Source organism: Panthera tigris, chromosome B3, assembly GCF_018350195.1.
Source record: "Panthera tigris isolate Pti1 chromosome B3, P.tigris_Pti1_mat1.1, whole genome shotgun sequence".
NCBI lineage: Eukaryota > Metazoa > Chordata > Mammalia > Carnivora > Felidae > Panthera > Panthera tigris.
Window position 1 is genome coordinate 72,906,637 of NC_056665.1, and position 22,251 is coordinate 72,928,887.

The 22,251-nt window shown below is 42.0% G+C and overlaps 1 protein-coding gene across 1 annotated transcript in view; it reads left to right on the forward strand.

Moving 5' to 3' along the window:
• Positions 1-22,251, forward strand: part of LOC102961379 (M1-specific T cell receptor alpha chain-like) — a 476,819-nt gene that overhangs the window by 358,146 nt on the left and 96,422 nt on the right. The gene's annotated exons all lie outside the window — the stretch shown is intronic.

Consider the following 22,251-nt stretch of genomic DNA (forward strand, 5'->3'; position numbering starts at 1 on the left):
AGTCTCTATGCATCAGCAGCAGCCCAGTCCCGCAAATGTTCCTGGGTGCAGCCGGCAACCGACCATTTCTCGGTGAGACCCTCCCGCAGAAGGGCAGAACAGGTCAAAACCGCAGTCCCTCAGAAGTAAGGGGCTGGGGAAAATAGCCGCATCTGAGACAAAACTCAGGAGGCAAGTATTGCCTGGGGCTTGGTCACGGACAGTGTAAAAGCGAGGAGTGGATGGAAGCTGAGGACAAACGGTGGGTGCCTGATTGCTGCTCGGGGAGAGCAGAGTTCTGGGGTAGCTGGGAGACACCATTTTAACCGCTCCTGCGCATGCGCATACGCACCTACAAGCGCCAAAGAATCCACCCCAGTAAGCTAAGCAGCGCCATCTACTGGAGAACAAAGTTGTTACACTAAGGCCCGCCCAATGAGGCCAACCTCTCTCTTCAGGAACAAAAGTGTGTCCACCTGCTTAGTTTATGGACTATAAAGCGTTTCACAGTTTGACTTCTGGGGGAAAACGAAGTAATTTCAGTAGTATTTCAGTCTGTTTGCCGGTCATCTATTCAATTTTGTTTCTTTTTTTTCTTTTTATTTCTCTTTTTCATTTCTTTTCTTTTTCTTCAATACAGAAAGAGAAAAAATTCATTTTTATTTCCAATTTTTATTAAAAATATTTTTCTTTAATTTTTTCCACTATATTTTTTACTTTTGTGTAAATTTTTTCAAATTCTATTTTACTTCCATCATTTCATTTTAGTCTACTTCGGTGTATTCATTTTTTCAAATTTTCAAACGATTTCCTTTTTTTTCTTTCCCTGTTTTTCTCTATCAAGCGCCTTTCAACACCCACACCAAAACACACCTAGGATCTAGCATCATTTATTTGATTTGGTGTGTGTGTGTGTTTGTTTTTAATTTTTTAATTTTAATATTTTTTAAATTTTAATTGTTTTTAATTTAATTTTTTTACCTCATTAATTCCTTTTCTCCCTTCAAAATGATGAAACAAAGGAATTCACCCCAAAAGAATGAGCAGAAAGAAACAACAGCCAGGAATGTAACCAACACAGAAACAAGCAAGATGTCTGAATCAGAATTTAGAATCACGATAATAAGAATACTAACTGGAGTCAAAAATAGACTAGAATCCCTTTCTGCGGAGATAAAATAAATAAAAGCTAGTCAGGATGAAATAAAAAATATTAAACTGAGCTGCATTCTCGGATGGAGGCCGCGGCGGCAAGGATGGATGAGGCAGAACAGAGAATCAGTGATATAGAGGAAAAACTTATGGAGAATAATGAAGCAGAAGAAAAAGAGGGAGATTAAGGCAAAAGAGCACAATTTAAGAATTAGAGAAATCAGTGACTCATTAAAAAGGAACAACATCAGAATCATGGGGGTCCCAGAAGAGGAAGAGAGAGAAATAGGTATAGAAGGGTTATGGGAGCAAATCATAGCAGAAAACTTTCCTAACCTGGGGAAAGACACAGACATCAAAATTCAGGAAGCACAGAGGACTCCCATTAGATTCAACGAAAAGTGACCATCAAAAGGCATATCATAGTCAAATTCACAAAATATTCAGGCAAGGAGAGAATCATGAAAGCAGCAAGGGGAAAAAAAAGTCCTTAATCTACAAGGGAAGACAGATCACGTTTGCAACAGACCTATCTACAGAAACTTGGCAGCCCAGAAAGGAGTGGCAGGATATATACAATGTGCTGAATCAGAAAAATATGCAGCCAAGAATTCTTTATCCAGCAAGGCTCATTCAAAATAGAAACAGAGATAAAAAGTTTCCCAGACAAACAAAAATTAAAGGAGTTTATGACCACTAAACCAGCCCTGCAAGAAACTTTGAGGGGGACTCTCTGAGGGGAGAAAAGATGAATGAATGAATGAATGAATGAATGAATGAATGAATGAATACCAAAAGCAACAAAGATTAGAAAGGACCAGAGAACACCACCAGAAACTCCAATTCTACAAGCAACATAATGGCAATGAATTCATATCTTTCAGTACTCACACTAAACATCAATGAACTCAATGCTCCAACCAAAAGACATAGGGTAACATAATGGATAAGAATACAGGATCTATCTATATGCTGTTTACAAGAGACCCACTTTAGACCTAAAGACACCTTCAGATTGAAAATAAGGGGATGGAGAACCATCTATCATGCTAATGGTCAACAAAAGAAAGCCAGAGTAGCCATACTTATATCAGACAATCTAGACTTTAAAATAAAGACTGTATCAAGAGATGAAGAAGGGCATTGTATTATAATAAAGGGGTCTATCCACCAAGAAGACCTAAAAATTGTAAACATTTATGCACCAAATGTGGTAGCACCCAAATATGTAAATCAATTAATCACAAAGAAACTCATTGATAGTAACACCATAATAGTAGGAGGCTTCAACACCCCACTCACAGCAACGGACAGATCATCTAATCAAAAAATCAACAAGGAAACAATGGCTCTGAATGACACACTGGACCAGATGTACTTAACAGATACATTCAGAACATGTCATCCTAAAGCAGCAGAATATACATTCTTCTCCAGTGCACATGGAACGTTCTCCAGAATACACCACATACTGGGACACAAATCAGCCCTCAACAAGTACAAAAAGATCGAGATTATACCATGCATATTTTCAGACCACAATGCTATGAAACTCAAAATCGACCACAAGAAAAAATTTGGAAAGGTAACAAATACTTGGAGACTAAAGAACATCATCCTACTAAAGAATGAATGGGCTAACCAAGAAGTTAAAGAGGAAATTAAAAAGTACATGGAAGCCAATGAAAATGATAACACCACAGCCCAAAACCTCTGGGACACAGCAAAGGCAGTCATAAAAGGAAAGTATATAGCAATCCAGGCCTTCCTAAAGAAGGAAGAAAGATCTCAGATACACAACCTAACCTTACGCCTTAAAGAGCTGGAAAAAGAACAGCAAATAAAACTCCAAACCAGCAGAAAACAGGAAATAATAAAGATTAGAGCAGAAATTAATGCTATCAGAAAACAAAAATGAAAACAAAAACAAAACAGTAGGACAGATCAATGAAACCAGAAGCTGGTTCTTTAAAAGAATGAACAAAATTGATAAACCAGTAGCCAGTTTGATCAAAAAGAAAAAGGAAGGGACCCAGATGAATAAAATCAAGAATGAAAGAGGAGAGATCACAACCAACACAACAGAAATAAAAACAATAATAAGAGAATATTATGATAAATTATACACCAATAAAATGGGCAATCTAGAAGAAATGGACAAATTCCCAAAAACATATACACTACCAAAACTGAAACAGGAAGAAATAGAAAATTTGAACAGACCCATAACCAGTAAAGAAATCGACTTAGTAATCAAAAATCTCCGAAAAAACAAGAGTCCAGGGCCAGATGGCTTTCCAGGGGAATTCTACCAAACATTTAAGGAAGTGTTAACACCTATTCTCTTGAAGCTGTTCCAAAAAATAGAAATGGAAGGAAAACTTGCAAACCCTTTCTATGAAGCCAGCATTACCTTGATTCCAAGACCAGACAGAGACCCCACTAAAAAGGAGAACTATAGAACAATTTCCCTGATGAACATGGTTGCAAAAATCCTCAACAAGATATTAGCCACCCAGATCCAACAATACATTAAAAAAATTATTCACCATGACCAAGTGGGATTTATACCTGGGATGCAGGCCTCGTTCAATATCCACAAAACAATCAATGTGATTCATCACATCAATAAAAGAAAGGACAAGAACCATATGATTCTCTTAATAGAGGTAGCGAAACCATTTGACAAAACACAGCATCCTTTCTTGATAAAAACCCTCAAGAAAGTAGGGATAGAAGGATCATACCTCAAGATCATAAAAGCCATATACAAAAGACCCAATGCTAATATTATCCTCAATGGGGAAAAACTGAGAGCTTTCCCCCTAAGGTTGGGAACAAGACAGGGATGTCCAGTCTCACCACTGTTATTCAACATAGTATTGGAAGTCTTAGCCTCTGCAATCAGACAACACAAAGAAATAAAAGGCATCCAAATCGGCCAGGAGGAGGCCAAACTTTCACTCTTCACAGATGATATGATACTGTATATGGAAAACCCTAAAGATTCCACCAAAAAACTGCTAGAACTGATCCATGAATTCAGCAAAGTGGCAGGATATAAAATCAATGCACAGAAATCGGTTGCATTCCTATACACCAAAAATGAAGCAACAGAAACAGAAATCAAGGAATCGATCCCATTTGCAATTGCACCAAAAATCATAAAATACCTAGGAATAAATCTAACCAAAGAGGTGAAAAATCTATACACTGAAAACGATAGAAAGCTTATGAAAGAAATTGAAGAAGACATCAAAAAATGGAAAAAGATTCCATGCTCCTGGATAGGAAGAACAAATATTGTTAAAACGTCGATACTACCCAAAGCAATCTACACATTCAATGCAATCCCTAACAAAATAACACGAGCATTCTTCACAGAGCTAGAACAAACAATCCTAAAATGTGTACGGAACCAGAAAAGACCCCAAATAGCCAAAGCAATCTTGAAAAAGAAAACCAAAGCAAGAGGCATCACAATCCCGGACTTCAAGCTATACTACAAAGCTGTAATCATCAAGAGAGTATGGTAGTGCCATAAAAACAGACACTCAGATCAATGGAACACAACAGAGAACCCAGAAATCGACCCACAAATGTAGGGCCAACTCATCTTTGACAAAGCAGGAAAGAATATCCAATGGAAAAAAGACAGTCTCTTCAGCAAGTGGTGCTGGGAAACTGGACAGCGACGTGCAGAAGAATGAACCTTCTGCACCACTTTCTTACACCATACACAAAAATAAACTAAAAATGGATAAAAGACCTCAATGTAAGATGGGAAGCCATCAAAATCCTTGAGGATAAAGCAGGCAAAAACCTCTCTGATCTTGGCCACAGCATATTCTGACTCAACACGTCTCCGGAGGCAAAGGAAACAAAAGCAAAAATGAACTATTGGGACCTCATCAAAATAAAACCTTCTGCACAGCAAAGGAAACAATTAGCAAAACTAAAAGGCAACTGACAGAATGGGAGAAGATATTTGCAAACAACATATCAGATAAAGGGTTAGTATCCAAAATCTATAAAAACTTATCAAACTCAACACAAAAAAACAAATAATCCAGTGAAGAAATGGGCAAAAGACATGAATAGACACTTCTCCAAAGAAGACATCCAGATGGCCAACCGACACATGAAAAAATGCTCAATATCACTCATCATCGGGGAAATACAAATCAAAACCACAATGAGATACCACCTCACACCTGTCAGAATGGCTAACATTAACAACTCAGGCAACAACAGATATTGGCGAGGATGCAGAGAAAGAGGATCTCTTTTGCATTGCTGGTGGGAACACAAGCTGGTGCAGCCACTCTGGAAAACAGTATGGAGGTTCTTCAAAAATTAAAAATAGAGCTACCCTATGACCCAGCAATTGCACTACTAGGTATTTATCCAAGGGATACAGGGGTGCTGTTTCAAAAGGACACATGCACCCTAATGTTTATAGCAGCACTATCGACAATAGCCAAAGTATGGAAAACCAAATGTCCATCAATGATGAATGGATAAAGAAGATGTGGTATATATATACAACAGAGTATTACTCAGCAATCAAAAAGAATGAAATCTTGCCATTTGCAACTATGTGGATGGAACTAGAGGGTATTATGCTAAGCGAAATTAGAGAAAGACAAACATCATATGACTTCACTCATATGAGGACTTTAAGACAAAGAACAGATGAACATAAGGGAAGGGAAGCAAAAATAATATAAAAACAGGGAGGGGGACAAAACATAAGAGCCTCTTAAATATGGAGAACAAACAGAGGGTTACTGGAGGGGTTGTGGGAGGGGGGACAGGCTAAATGGGTAAGGGGTATTAAGGAATCTACTCCTTAAATCATTGTTGCACTATATGCTAACTAATTTGGATGTAAGTTTAAAAAATAAAATTAAAATAAAATAAAAAAGCATGGGGTGCCTGGGTCACTCAGTCAGTTGAGTGTCCGACTTCAGCTCAGGTCATGGTCTCACAGTTCATGAGTTCGAGCCCCGTGTCTGGCTCTGTGCTGACAGCTCAGAGCCTGGAGCCTGCTTCATATTCTGTATCTCCTTCTCTCTGCCCCCTCCCCGCTCATGCTCTGTTTCCCTCTGTCTCTCAAAAATGAATAAACGTTAAAACAAAACAAAACAGGGGCACATGGTAACTCAATCTGGCCCTCGGTTTCGGCTCAAATCATGATCTCACTGTTTGTGGGTTCAAGGCCCGCATCAGGCTCCACACCGATAACACAAGGCCTGCTTGGGATTCTCTCTCTCCCTCTCTTTCTGCCCCTCCCCCACTGACATTCTCTCTCTCTCTCTCTCTCTCTCTCTCTCTCTTTCTCTCTCAAAATAAATAAATAATTTTTTTTAAATCTATAAAAGACATTTGGGATGAATTAGGAAAATTTGGTTGTGGACTGGCTATTAAATGATTTTCAGGAATTGTTAACTTCATTAGGTGGGAAGTGGTATTATAGTTATGCGGGAAAATACTTTGCTTTTTAAAAATTCATGCTGAAATGTTTAAGAATTGTCATGATGCTTATAATTTATTACTAAATACTTGACCAAAATAAATACCAAATACAGCAAATATTAACCAGTGTTAAATCTAGGTAATTGAGTTTATAGATATTGATTCTATTAACCTCTTTTTTTGGAATATTTCAAAAACTTTATAATAAAGTGTTTTTTAAAGTTTTTATTTTTAAGTGGCCAAGTAGTCTGCAGTAAGTTTAAATAGGGGAAGAGCGAAATGCCATATGTTTCTTAATAATTAGCATACCTTCTTAAAGAATACTGCTCTGCTCAAATAACTCCCTGAAGGTGAAGGCATTTGAACAAATTAAAATAGTATGTTCATATGACATATTTCTAAGACAACAGAGAATTCTGTTGCTGACTACACAGGTAAAATAAATAAGAAAACCACCTAATGGTGATGTTGCACATTTAGGATTATTCTTATTCAAGACATAAGCACAAGTGAGGTATCTTAAAAACCATTGACTTTCAAGATATGAGATAATGATAATAGCTCAAAATCAAGTGTTCCTCTTGGGGGAGGGGAGTATTCCTGACTTCTACAGATGTACCGATGAACTCCAATCAACTGACTGTCAAGCTCATGTCTCCTTAAGTTGGGTGAGTATCCTAGAAGAAGGTTTGAAAAGGTTTTGATAGGGGGTCCTGGGTGGCTCAGTCAATTGAGGATCTGACTCTTGATTTCAGCTCAGGTCATGATCTCACGGTCATGAGGTCAAGCCTCACGTTGGGCTCTGTGCTGGGCATGAAGCCAGCCTGAGATTCCCTCTCTCCTTCTCCCTCTGCCTCTCCCCCACATGCCCACTCTCTCTCTAAAAAGAAAAAGAAAAGAAAAGGTTCTGACAAAAGTCGGGGTATATCAGGAGTCCCCTGAATGAGGGGAACTTGACTAGATTTATCCATACTCGGGACCTTATATTATGCTCTATTCAAAAGCCTGGCCTCTTTTAATTCCTATCCAGTCACTAAGGGTATTATTTGACCCATTAAACCCGCAAGCATTTTGCTGTATTCCTCTTCTTTATAGTTTTGCCAAACATTCAAGTTACCGTCCCAACTAGCTGCCCGTTAAATAAGTAAACATCATTTTTCATGGAAAGTCTGAACTACTGCCACAGAAATGTTGTATGGGTACCGAAGGTAATGTAGTCAGACTCTACGCTTTCACTGAGCCCTCCCTCTGTCACCAAAGCACAACCGTCCTGGATCCAGTGTCTGTCCCCCCAGAGTACCATCACGCAGAAGAAACCAGTGGCAGATGACTTACAGATCCATGGTCCTTGACTCTAGAGATTCAACCAAAGTATTTGGGTCAATTTTCTCATTTTTACAGAACTGGATGCTGCTGTGCACCGTGGCTTCTGACCACTTATTCATCGATCAGTCAAAGCATATGATGCAAATGATCTGCTAATCACTAGCAAGCAAGTCGAGCATGCTGGAGCAGTAGAGAAAGCCAGCTGCCATTGCAGCTTCGGCAGCAGAAGAACAAATGTAGAACAGTAGTTCCCAAAGTAGAGCCCATGGACCTGTAGGGTCCCCAAGACATTTTCAGGGACTCCGTGAGGTAAGAACTATTTTCACAATAATACCAAAACACGACTTGCCTTTTTCATTCTGTTGATTTCTACACTGATGGTCAAATTTCCAGCCCTGTAGCATGAATCAAAGCAGTGGCATCAATGCTGTGTTACGAGTCATTGTATTCTTTACTGCCATGTTATTTTCAGGTGGAAAAAAGCCGGTTTCATTTTAAAGTACTATTAACTGTATTAGTTTGCCAGGGCTGCCATAATAAAATACCACATGCAATACGGTTTAAACAACAGGAATCTATTTTCTTAGTTCTGAGGCTGATGGTCCAAGATCAAGGTGCCTGCAGAGTTGGTTCCTCCTGAGGCCTCTTTCCTTAGCTTATAGATGGCCACCTTCTCTCTGCGTCCTCACATGGCCTTTCCTCTGTGCATGCATACCCCTGGGCTCCTTTCTTTGTGTCCAAATTTCCTCTTCTTATAAGGATATCAGTCAGACTAAATTAGGATCCATGCTATTCCAATCCAGATGGCCTCATTTTAACCATATCTTTAAAAACTCTAACTCTAGGGACACCTGGGTGGCCCAGTCAGTTAAGCATCTGACTTTAGCTGAGGTCATCATCTCGCAGTTCGTGGGTTCAGGTCCTGCCTGGGATTCTGTGCTGACAGCTCAGAGTTGGGAGCCTGTTTTGGATTCTTTGTCTCTCTCACCCTCTCTTTCTCTCTGCCCCTCCCTCACTTGTGTGCTCGCTCTCTCTCTCTCTCTCTCTCTCTCTCTCAAAAATACATAAATATTTTTTAAAAAAACACCCTAACTCTAAATACAGCCACATTCTGGGGGTACTGGGAGAGAAGACTTCAACATATGAATTTTGGGGAGGACACAATTCAGTCTATAACAATGACGAAGCAGTAAAAAGTATTAATTTCATAAACTCTCACCTCTTGGATATGTTTTTTTTTTAATGTTCTGTGTGACAAAAGGGGAAGTACACACAAAATACTTATGCTGCATTCTAAATTAGGATAGTTATCTCAAGGGAAAACATTTGTGCAATAGGCTGAATTGCAAGCTGAACTAGCCAGTTTTTCCATGAGACGAAACTTTTGCTTGAAAGAATAACTGACAGATAAACTATGGGTATTCAGACTTGGGCATTTGGCAGGCATCTCCTTGAAAATGAATGAACTGAGCCTGTCACGTCAAGAAAAACTGAAAATTGTGGCTAATGATAAAAAAAAAATCTAAGCTTTCAGGCAAAAAGCAGAATTTGGGAAAACTTGTATCTGCCACCATGAGCTGAATGCTCCCCCCCCTCCAGTGTTTAAATACTTTTCTGATTTAAAGATGTTGATGGTGATATTAACTACTGTGATAGTTTGACACTGTATAATGAAATGTGTCAACATGTGGAAGTTGCCTAAATCAGTGAACCAATTATTTACCAAATGATCAATGGATAGTGTTACAAAACCATGCACCAGTGAAGGTTCCATCCAAAATGCAAGCTAGACCAATGGATTTGAGTATAAAAGAATATGAAAAGTTCATTAATATGGTTTCAGATTCCACATTGCAATTAACATCTTTTTTCAAACTGCAGATCTGTGCAAGTCCAGAGTTTTCTCATATCTTTAAACCAAACCAGCAGATTTCAGTAGATGGAATGCATAAGTAGACATGAGAATCCAGCTGCCTATTAATAAGCCAGCTCTGCCCTGACAGATACCAAAGACTATGATCAAACACCCCCAGTATCTATGTCCCTTCCTTGTGTCTACACTCCCCCATGTTTTTTGCTCTCCATGTTCCTCCCTGTACATGATACGAAGTATCTTCAACAGCCTGGTATCCTCCTTTGAATACACTGCAGTTTGTTTATAAACCCTCAAAGAGTACATGTCAATACTGGAAGCAGGCGGTGGTGATAAATACAGCTAGTTCAAAGTCCACAATTCCAAATATTTCAAGCCTGGAGGATGTCCCTGATCAGCCCTTACTTCATTTCTTGCTTTGGTATCCCATGAATTTTCTCAAAGTACTTGGAGTCTCTGAGCTTGGGGCCTGGTCTTAGCTGGGAATGGACAATACCATGGCAAGCCCAGTTTTCACACAGTTTCCCTTCCCTCTGTACCCACCTCAGAATGAAGTTGACTGACTGAGAACATGGCCCAGCCTCCCTCCAGGAAGTGCTGAACTTTAGGATACACCTGCCCTATGCCTGTTCCACGCCGTTCCCACAGAACAGCATCTCATACAACAGTGTAAAACCACACAGAGAAAGAAAAGGACAGGTTACCCAAGCCAGCCTATGGCCACTTCAGACAAGGAGGTCAGCAGAGACGATACCCAGAAACACTTTCAAATGATAAATGCCAGAATAAAAGCCAAAGAAGACTGGGTATTTGCCTAGTGTACTAAAAACTAGTAGGGGAGTCTGGGTGGCTCTGTCAGTTAAGCGTCTGACTTCAGCTCAGGTCATGATCTCATGGTCCATGAGTTCAAGCCCCATGTCGGGCTCTGTGCTGACAGCTCAAAGCCTGAAGCCTGCTTTGGATTCTGTGTCTCCCTCTCTCTCTGCCCCTCCCCCATTCATGCTCTGTCTCTCTCTGTCTCAAAAACAAACATTAAAAAAATTTTTTTAATAAATAAATAAAAATAAAAACTAGCACTGGACTAGGAATTGGGATACTTGATTTCTTGGATGCTTCTTTGAAACTGGGTGCTTTGGCAAAGTTGTAAAATCTCACTGGATCTTTCTAGACTCTTTCATCTGAACATTCCAGGGAGTGAGTACATGATCCTTGAGGTCTCCCCCAGCCATGACACTCTAGGATTCCTCTCCAGAGGCACAACTGATCCTTGATTACTCATGTTAGTGGTAAAGAATGTGATTTGAATATAGACGAGGGGAAACTCATTTCTATGTGACTGTAGAATATATTTCATGGTGTGCAGCAAATCACAACAAATTTGTCTTCCTGATGATGCTTAACTCAGGCTAATGTTAAAAATCAATTTGCTCACGAGTAATGTTGCTCTGCTTCACTAAACAACTGCAGGTAGTGTTCCATAAGGCAGCCTGGTGCCAGAGAGAGAGAGCAGAGGGCTATGTGCGTTCTGGCCATGGCTGTATTGCTTCCTAATTTATCCTCTCTGAGCCTGAGATATCTCATCCTTAAAACGGATTCAGAAGACACTTTCTGAGCACTCACTGGTCAGGCACTGTGCCGGCACAGAATATACAGAGATGAACAAGACAAATCCCTTCTCTCAAGGGTCTCTACCCAATGAAAAAGAGGGGGAAACGGTTTTCATGAAAATTTAGGGAAAGTGTGGGTATCTAACCCAATTCAGTCTTTCACCAGCATTTACCCCTCCGCCCGCAAGTAATTCAACTGCAAAGCTAAGACCAGAAAATAAATAGGATCTAAGGAAGTGGGTTAAGATCTAAATTGGGGAATCAAAGAATAAGAAGGCATTTCAGGCAAAAGCAATCACATGGCAAAGGCAAAGAGGTCCGAAAGGACATGGAGCTTTCAGGAAGCACGTAGTTCAGTGCATCTGAGTTTATGGGAGCAAGTGAAAAGGTACAAGATGTAGGTCTGGATAGGTAAACAAAAGCCTATGTTACATATCATTTTATCCTGAAGATAATGGGGAGCTACCAATAATTTCAAGCATGTAATTTCATATTTGAGGTCACCCGAGGCTTAACATCTGTATTAATTAGCTATTTCTCCTGTGATTGTGACCTGTAACAATCCCAAATTGTCTGCTGCTTACAACAACAAACATATATTGCTTTGGCTCACTGGCCTGCAGTCCAGCTGGACTTGGCTTCAATATGTGGGTTGTATTCAGTTATGTTCTACATGTCTTCATTCTAGGACCCTGGCTGAAGCAGCAGTGACTCCTTGGAGCAGACTCCTCTCATCTCAGAAGAAAGAGATTCAAGAGTGCTGTGAAAATCCATGATGGGATGTCTCTTGGAGCCTCAGCCTAGACTAGCGCACTGTCACTTCCACCCATATTCTATTAATCAAAGCATGGCCAAGCCCCAAAGCCAATGAGTGGGATACATACTCTGCTCACAGAAGGCCTTGCAAAGTCATGAGGCAAAGTACCTGGACACATACTTCTGTTGCAGGGAGGGGTGAAGAATTGGAAGCCACAACAGCAGCATTCTCATCAGGATTCGTCACCCCAGAACTCTCTGCCACAGCCATGGGATTGTAAGATTCACTGTCCCAGATCCACACATTTGTATGGTTTAGGTTTTGGGATTACTCCAGAGTTCCACTGCTTTTCATCCTCAACTATTTGTTTCCTATAACTAGCTCCAATCAAACCGATTTCTAATGGCTGCTTGGGAAAGCTCTAGGAAGGAGTCAGTGAGTCTCACGCAGATTAACCAGTCCCTTAATTCATTTTCAAACGCAGTAACTACCTCCTGCTGTTGCAAACACTAGCACCTAAAACCAGCTCTACTCAAGAGTCCAGGTTATAATTCCTTGTTCACATCTGGCCCTCCCCACAAGGCCCACATTTCCTTCCTTTCTGCCCCAAAGTCAACCCTTTACATGATTACTGAGACCATAACGCTTCTTCTTTTCCTATTTTCCTGTTCACTCTTTGGTTTGTTTGGTTTCGGTTTTTGGTTTTTTGGTTGTTGTTTTTTTGTTTGTTTATTTGGTTGTTTTTTTCTCCCAGCAAAAGAATGTTAGACTCTGTACATGGGGATGAGGTTGCTCAATATTTATGCGACAGTCATACAGTTGTATGTAGGGTGGGAAGGACTTGTCACAAAGATTATAACTAGAACTGAGGTACTTAATCAAGCCATGGATTTGGATAAGATCTCCCAAAGAGAGTGTGAAGATAAACCTTTTTTTAATCTTGCTTCCTATTGATAGCAACAACAGCAAAATCCACACTCTCTTCAAATGGTTACCATTCAATAATGTCACTTTCGATGAGCCTAGCATATCACTTTATCTTCACAGTGACAGACACAGAGATCACAGGCAAACCAGGACCAGTGTGTGGAGAGCCCCAGAGGAGTTTTCGAAAAGGGAATAACTTGTCCAAAATCAGAGGTCAAACAAGAATACGAATAAAAAGCATGCGTTGACTTTGGCCAAAGCCACTGTGTCTTGTCACATTGGCCATGCCTTGCACAAGGGCACTCAGCTGAGGGGACGAGCGGGGCTAAAATCCAGAGTGTGCTCGGCCAGCTGAGCCCAGGCCTGGTGCAATGCGGCATCAGCTGGAGAAAGGGGTGGCTTTTATAAAGCACACAAAGGTGTCATCTGTTCACCAGGCTTGGACCCAAGGGACTGCCTCAGCATTTGCCCAACAGGGCTGCCTTTTCAACATCACACAAAGCACCATATGGGCTGCTGGCAACCAGGAGAGTCCATGAAGAGGATGAAATTTTCAATTTACATGACAGCCCTTTCTAAACCTCCAGCACTATTGAGGTGCAAAGTGGGGCAGGCAGACGTGATTCAGAGGCTTAGGAGGTCACAGGGGAAATTACCCTGACCGCAAACATTTTCTGCCCAGCCCACAATGCGTAGAACCCACTCGAGACATCCAGAAATCTGACAGACTCCTCTGTGGAAGCCATCTGAGAGTGGACTGGCCAAAGGCACAGATGGGAACGGACATGATGACTTCTGAATGTCCATCATGGTCGCAAACTCCAGGGCAGATCCAGCCGGCAGGGCAGAAAAGCCTCAGCAGCACCTAGGCAAGCCTGCCCTGAGCTAACTGCCAAAACCCTTTGAACTTGCTGGAGCTTGACTGGGAGAAGACTATCAGAGACCACATAGAGAAACCCAGGGCAGGTTTTTGTAAAGCTCTGTAGCACTGTGATTGGTGGGATACTCACAGTGCTACAAAACCCACAGAGACCTGTACAAAAACTGCAGGCAGCAAAAGTGGCATTTCCCCGGGAAAACCTCAGCCTGGCTACCATGCCCCGAGGGTGAAACACAGCAGGAAGCCACCCCTCTTGGCTCAGGAACCCGGAAAGGACGCCACAAAATTGACTGGACCAGGAAAAGTGACCCCCGCCCACACCCAGCTGGCCTCTCACTCACTGCTATTCTCCCTTGAATGAAACTGGCATTTCAACATATCCCCACAGCCACATGTGGGGAATGCAAAAGGTGTTTCTTTAAAAACTATTCCTGTCTTTGTTCATGTTGATTCTGTCATAAGGGTTATATGAGCCATCTCAGATGGAATTTCTGAATCCAAATCCCTAGAGAGATTTGCCTGAGTGTTTTGCTTTGCAGTTTAGAGAAAACAAATTCAAAGAGAGATTGATTGGTTTTTAGGGGAACGCCAGCCACAGTTGTTCATTCTAACGCTGACCGAACTGTAAATCACCGGGCCCTCATCAGGGCTCCATGCTGCCCTGTCACCTCTTGTTATGCCACACGCTATCTGTCCTTAAAGCAGCCCTGGTGAATGTAAAGGCCCTTGACTCTAGAATAGTCACAAACCCGAGACCCATCTTCTTGACATTGCCAGTTTTCCAAGACTGAGAGTTAGGTGTGGGTCTGGGAGTAAGAACAATCTAAAACAAGAGAAAGCAATCGTTCAGAGGACATCACGAGGTGTACTAGACTAGAAATGTTCCCCATAGGAACAAGTGCCCCTACCTACGCCTCAGGCAGCCTCCCAAAAGCAAGCCCACCCCACCTGCGATTGATCAAATCATCACGAACCAGTTGGCTAAGCAATGAGGGCCATTTTTCTAAGAGCTGAGCCCTGAAGACCCTCCAGTCCTAAAGCTAATAAGAAGAGGAGCTCCCGCGGACAACCGTTGAGGTTTTTGGAATGCCCTCAACTGCTCTGACACAAACTCGTCTTTGGAAAAGGAACTCGCCTGACTGTCGAACCAAGTAAGTAACACATTTATCTGCTCTTTGAGTTTAGGGGCTCCTCCATTGAAGGGGGCAGAAATATCAGGAAATGTGAAACAGGTAGTAATAGCACCAAAACCATGTCAAGGAGGACTTTAGGGAAGATGTGAACTATGGTTAGTCCCCTCGATGGGAGCTGGGAGGAGGTTTGTCTGTAAAAAACAAAAACAGGCTCTGGAGCTGCGAAAGAACCCACACAAGTCCAGAGAAACTGAGAAAATTCTGCCCAATCTGCAGGATTCAGGTCAGGCTGTAGAGACCACAGAGTCATTGGCTTAACTCCCCAAGGAGAGAACCCATCAGGAAAAAGGTTGATCTGAGCCTAAGTGATTCTATCAAAGTTCTTTAAATGTAAATATGAATACTTCTGACCTTCCTTAGGCCAAACACATGCTCTCAAGACAGCTCACTGGCCCTGGAGGGTGAAGCCAGAGGGTGGTCACTGGGGTTGCTACATTTCTCTTCAGAAAAAAACAAACAAAAACCCAGTTCCAGACATCGGCTTCTAATTGTTTGAGCTACAAATGGAAGCTAGGTTACTAGTGAGGAAGCGGGAACATTCTGATTCCCAGCGAGACCAAATCCCAAGCAAAGTGAATGTGTAATGCCTCCAACTAAGAAATGCTTTAAAGTCTATAGGACACAGGCAGGAGAAATTCCCTAACAACTCATGGTGTTCATCTTCCTCACAAAGAGGGTATGGTGCCACTCGTTAATTAACTGCTATAAAAGAATCGACGGTGAAGTTGTCAAAAGATTGTACTCAACACAGAAGGCATCTTTTTGTGTCATTTAAATGACATTTGAATTCAACCATGTCTTGCTAAAAAAAATTTTTAAAAAGTCTCCATTTGTCAGAAGCTTCCAGTTAAATAGTGGATATTAATATTTAGCCACCTAATGTAAAAAAGAAAGAAAGAAAGAAAGAAAGAAAGAAAGAAAGAAAGAAAGAAAGAAAATACAAAACCCCATTTCAAAGGTCCTAGGGAAGTCTAACAGTGGGGTCAGTGGTCCCAAATTTGCTGAGCTAGCTACTAGAAAATTAACAGCACACTCTAGCCTGATGCTTTGACATTCAGCTTGTGTTTTCCAAAGTAAAAGAAAGCTCCAGAGAGGTGGGGTGGGAGAATTTGATGGGGTGGTCTCCTCTCAGAGAATGCCTACATGTATGATGTGAGGGAACTGTAGAATTCGGGGCTGCGGAAGGAAGAAGGAACGCAGGCTGGCCATTCCCAGGCCTCACCTACTATGGGGAGAAACAGGGTATGGCTTTGCATCCAGAAAGAGAGAGAGATCCCAAGCTGTGCTAGCACTGCCAGGGCAGAGAAATTCAGATTTTAAAAAAAGAGAGAGAAAAATCATAGCAACATTTTGAAAATTCAACTAGTTCAAGTCCTTGCCTTTAGACCTCATTGGCTTTAAAATTTCTCACTAAGATAATAGTTTATCCACATTCCCAGTGGAGTGAGTGACTGATTTCCCTAACCACCCTTTGTTCACCATGCTCTTCCTAATAAATTAAGTCCTTCTGTTTGCTGAGTTATGATCCAGTGTTTTCCTAAGTGTGGAATGCACAGCCTGAGGTTTTATATGGTACACAGACTTTTTCATTTTCATTGTGCTATCTTTTAATGGATATCAGAATAGTACAACTAGGTTGTCAAACCTCTATGACTTAAAGGTTCCTTTTAATTATATTTTAAGTTAAAAGGTAAGTAAATTTAAGAGGTGCCTGGGTGGCTTAGTCAGTTAAGCATCCAACTTTGACTCAGGTCATGATCTCACGGTTCGTGAGTTCAAGCCTCACGTCAGGCTCTGTGCTGACAGCTCAGAGCCTGGAGCCTCCTGCAGAATCTGTGTCTCCCCCTCTCTCTCTGCCCCTCCCCCACTCACACTCTGTCGCTTTCTCTCTCAAGAATATAAACATTAAAAAATTTTTTAAAGAGTAAATTTTAAAAAATTATTAAGCAAATTATATGACGGATGTGACAAAACAGAAATGTGATTAATTGAAGTCTGGGAAATACTGAGCTGGTACATTCCTTCATCCTTTGAAATGAAAAGATAAGGGGCATCCAGAGAGAGAAGGATCCAGAATATCTTTGAATGATGCCTTCTTTTTTAGCCAAGTAATATTGGATTGAGGAGGCCTCACTGCAAACCCAGAGACTTTATCTTCTCAGAAGCCTACTTCCTTTTGAAGCTTCCTTTTCCTTGGAAGCTCCTTTTGTGTTCTTATCTGCAGGGCTCCTGGGTGGCACAAAAGTAACAAAAGGTCTACACAAACCCACAGACACAAATCCATCAAACCCACAGACCCAAATCCATCAACCTTTCAGCCCTTTGGATAGAGAAAACCTGGGCATGCCGCTTAACTTCATAAAGCAGAACCAGAAAACAGGACAAAACAGCATGGAATAAAAAACCACAATGTAAGCATGTGCTACTGACCATGACAATGATAGGAGCTTAGAAAAGAGCCATAGTCATCAGGAGCATCTTCAGGAAAGTGGGTCATGAGATACACTTAGAATAATATGTATTATTATGTGCCATCACTATATTAACTACCACTTTCTGAGTGTCTATTATGTATCAGGCCACTGGACGAGGCACTTTATTAATGAATGCCATTTTATGCACTTCTCACAATGGTCATGTGGAGGTAGGTACTATTCCTCACCTGTTTGCAGATGGGAGGTGGGTTCTCCAAGATCACAGAGTCAAAATTTGTATCATCTGTCTGATTCCACCATCTGTGCACTTGAGAACTTTTCTTTTCTGTTGGGACTGCAGTTTGATAGAGGCACATGAGAGGCTTTTCCTGCCTGGCCCAGCCTCCTCCTCCACCTCTACTGGGCTCCTTTCTAAGCTGCCTGAAGGGTCTGAAGCCACAGTTAGGCTGTTTCCCTTCCAACCACCATCCCCCACCACCATCCCGCCTTCACCAAGGACGTGCTCCTGCGCCCATACCCAAACCAGCTACCCAAGGAGGTATTCTCCAGGCAAGGCCCATTCTTCACACTACACCCCTGGACTCGAAGGTCTCTACACTCAGAAAGATCCAGGCAATGAACAGATTATCTTGACCCCAAGAAAAAGAGTCCAGAAAATCCTGGGCTCATCAGTGTGTTTCTAAAATTCCAAGAGATAACTTTCCTGGTCCTGTCTCTGGCATTCCCCTCTCATTCCCGATAAGCATCTCCCAGAACAGAGCCTTCTTTTTCTTCCTTCTTTTTATTAATCGAAGTATAGTTGACACATAATGTTGCATTAGTTTCAGCCGTACAACATAGTGATTCCCCAAGTATATTCATTATGCTGTGCTCGCCACAAGGGTAGCTACCATCTGCCCCTGTACATCACTACTACAATACCATTGACTATATTCCCTATGCTGTGCCTTTTACTCTCATGGCCTCTTCATTCATTCTGTAACTGGAAGCCTGTGTCTCCTGCTCCCCTTCCCCCGACGCTGCTCCTCCCCCACCCACTCCCTCTGGCAACCATCAGTTTCAGAACAGAGCCCATGGCCTGCAGTTCCTTGTGCCCACAACCACATTCTCCCAGGGATTCACATAGCTCTCTCCCTCTCCTCCTCCAGGTCTTTACTCAATGTCACTTCTACTGACGCCTTCCCAACCATCCTCTGTCATTCTGCGGCCCCCTTACCCCGTTCAATTTCTATACTCTCACCTCCACCTGAAACTTCGTATAACTCACTATGTGTCTTCCTTGCTCCCTGAGGGCAAGGGTGCTGAGTTGTTCCTCACTGCTTCCACAAATACACTGAAGGCCTAAATAACTGTTGAATGAATGAATGAATGAATGGACAGTCAGTTGTGGTGTCAGGCAAAGGGAATTAGAAATAAAAGCAAACTGGGAACCCGCAGAGCCAAGCCCAGGTCCCCGCTCTGCAACCTGTGACGAGTCCCTGTCCCCATGGGCTGGGCCCTCCTCTAGCTGCTGAGGGAATCGGCATGAACAAAGCAGACAAAAACCCATGCCTTATTGGTGCCTTCGCTCTAATGGCAAAAGACAGATGGTAAACTAGCTAAATAAATAAAATATATAGTACTTTAGGCGGCAATAAACCCTGTGAGGGAAAATAAAGCAGGAAAGGGAAAGCAGAAGACTAGTGGAGGGAGCAGTGTGCAGTTTCTAACAGAGTCACGGAAGGCCGCACTGGAAAGGTGACATTTGACCAGAGACCTGAGGGTGGGACAGAGTGAGCCACCCGCAGATATCCATCCAGAGGAAGAGCACTCAGGGGGAACGCAGCGCTGCCTGGAGCATGTGAAGGATAGTAAGGAAGCCTGTGTGGCTGGAAGAAAGTGAGTGATGGGGAGAGAATTTGAAAATGAGGTCAGGTTGGTAATAGGCCTCGGGAGGAGTCAGGGCTTCGGTTTGGAGACCAGAGAAGGGGAGGCTGGAGAACGGAGTGGAGGTCATACCTGGCTGTGAGAAGAGACCAAGGGAGACAGAAATTTGGATTTCAGGCCTCACCCACAGCCCTAAGAAGTGGGCATTCTCATCTGCAACAAAGAAATAGGACTCTGTTCCCTCTTAGTGACCTTTTCCTACCATCCTGGCCCTGGGAAGCTCTGTGCTCAGGGAAATTACACCCCTTACTTCAAGTCAAATGTGTTTTCTCTGAGTGTAGCCCTAATGAACAGTCCAGTCATTCCGCCAAGGCTTTCTAGTTTACAGAGTGTCTTATACACACCCTTTCATTTCATCTTTAGAACCCCCAATACAGAAGATATCACCCTCACTTTATAAAGGAGACAAACGTAGCTCCATGAAATTGGCTAAGATTACACACTTAGTGAGGAACAGAGTCGAACCAGATTTCAGGGTTTCTGACATCTTTCTGTCTCACCACCACTGAGACTCACTTTCCATTTGAGTGATTCTCGAAGAGTGATCTGCAACGCGTTACGGGCTGTAAGCAGATCTGAAAATGTATTTTCGCCCTGGTTGTATAAGTGACACAGACAATCTTATAGACTCTCATTTTTACATATGACAGAGGCTAATTTCACAGTCATTTTTAAGTGTGAGTGTATCATTAAAGCTTGCTAAAGTTTTATATTTATGAACATGTTCTTAAAATGTACTAGGGGTGCCTGGGCGGCTCAGTCGGTTAAGCGTCCGACTTCGGCTCAGGTCATGATCTCACAGTTCTGTGAGTTCGAGCCCGTCATCGGGCTCTGTGCTGACAGCTTGGAGCCTGGAGCCTGCTTGGGATTCTCTGTCTCCCTCTATCTCTGCCCCTTCCTCACTCACCCTCTGTCTCTGTCTCTCTCTGTCTCTCAAAAATAAATAAACATTTTTAAAAATTTTTTTAATGTACTAAAGATTCTAATTCTATTTTATACTAAGAAGTGTGTTGCACAATGCTTGACAATGATGCAAAGCTCTTACCGGATACGAAATGGAAGTCCCCTAAAGTGAGGAATGAGTGGGGTGCATGACTCACTAGATCTTTGCCCCACCTAAGTGTAGCCCAGAGGTTGAGAACCGCCAGCCTATGACCAACGTACCACCTTTCTTCTCTCCTGATCAAACTAAGAAACTCCTTTCCAATCTCTCTCATTCAGAGCACAAACTCATTCTCTCTCATTCAGAACACAAATTCAGATTGTAACATGGCAAAGGCTCAGATTTCTATTTCACTCAGGAATCACCTCCTGCTTTGTCCTGAAGGATAGCCGCCAAGACAGAGGCGCAAAGAAGTTACTCTAGATGAGACAGAAAATACGGTCCAGTAGATATCACATGACTTGGCAACTGGTGCCAGGGTCACCATACAGAGAAAGCAAAGCTCTTTTTAGATTAGGTCTATCAGCTGTGCAGTATCCAATGTTCTTTGGCAAAGGAACCTATCTGGAGGTAGAACCACGTAAGTGACTTCTTTCTCCTTCTTGTGACCACTATGTTTAGCAAATATGTTTAAGTATTTTCCCAAGTCACCAGCTTTGGAAACCCTTGAAAAAAATCTAGCCAGCATGTAATTTAGCAAGGGATGGTTTGAGGAATGGGGACTGAGTTTCTGACAAATTCCAGAATGAGGTATGTGCTGCAGTGGTCCTCTTGATCCACTATCCTTCCTGGAGAGTATTCGTTGTCTTCCCTCTACCTGACTAACTTTAGAGAACCAGCTTGCCACCTGTGCACTCACCATTTACAGATCATAACCAGGTCATAACCAGAACTGCGCCAAATATACCTAGTAAATGAGAGGTGTGATGATGAGCAAGTCAGACCAAGAATTCAGACCAAGTTTTAATCCTTCTCTTTGACTGACAAGCTCTGTGACTTTCCTTCACCGAACTTTAGTTTCCCTCTAGCTAAGCAAAGTGATTTCGAAGGGGTCTTCCAGCTTTAGCACACTAGGATTCTAATTATCCTCTAGACCAATTCTTAGGGATGATTTAGTAGGAAAAGCAAGGAAGTCCAATGGTGTTGAGTGTCTTATGACCCAGTAGGAATTCTGTGATTTGATTGTTAAAAAGGGTACTAGAAAAGATCAAAACTGTTCCTATGCATCCATTAGTTAACATTTGTGTCACCACAGAGGTTTTGACAAGTGACTGCTGTGGCCCCTTCCAGTCCTATCACTCGTTACTCTGGTTCAATGCATGGAAACTGGAGTCTGAAGAACCTGGGAGTAAGGCCCAGTCCTGACACTCACTATCTTAACCATTATTAGCTTCAGTGACTTCATCTGTAAGAAGGATCTAATAATGATATCACCTCATGGAGTTTGTTACTATAATGTTTGCTGAGGTAGTATAAACGCAAGACATTTGTAAATAGCCAAGTTCTTATACAAATGGTGGTCATGTATGATTATTATGACCCTTCGGGTAGGCTCCACTTCTTTTGCATCGATGGCTCTTGCACCAACCATCACATTCTTCCACCTCTAACTGAGTCATAGTCCTTTATGATTGACTAGAGACTTATAGTTATGTTTCTGCTAACAATAGCCATTTGTCAATTCTCAGCCAACCCAAAATGATTCCTTTCTCCCTGTGAAATTTGATCCTGAAGCAAGATCGGCAGGTAAGTGATGGCAGGTTGAGGAAATAATA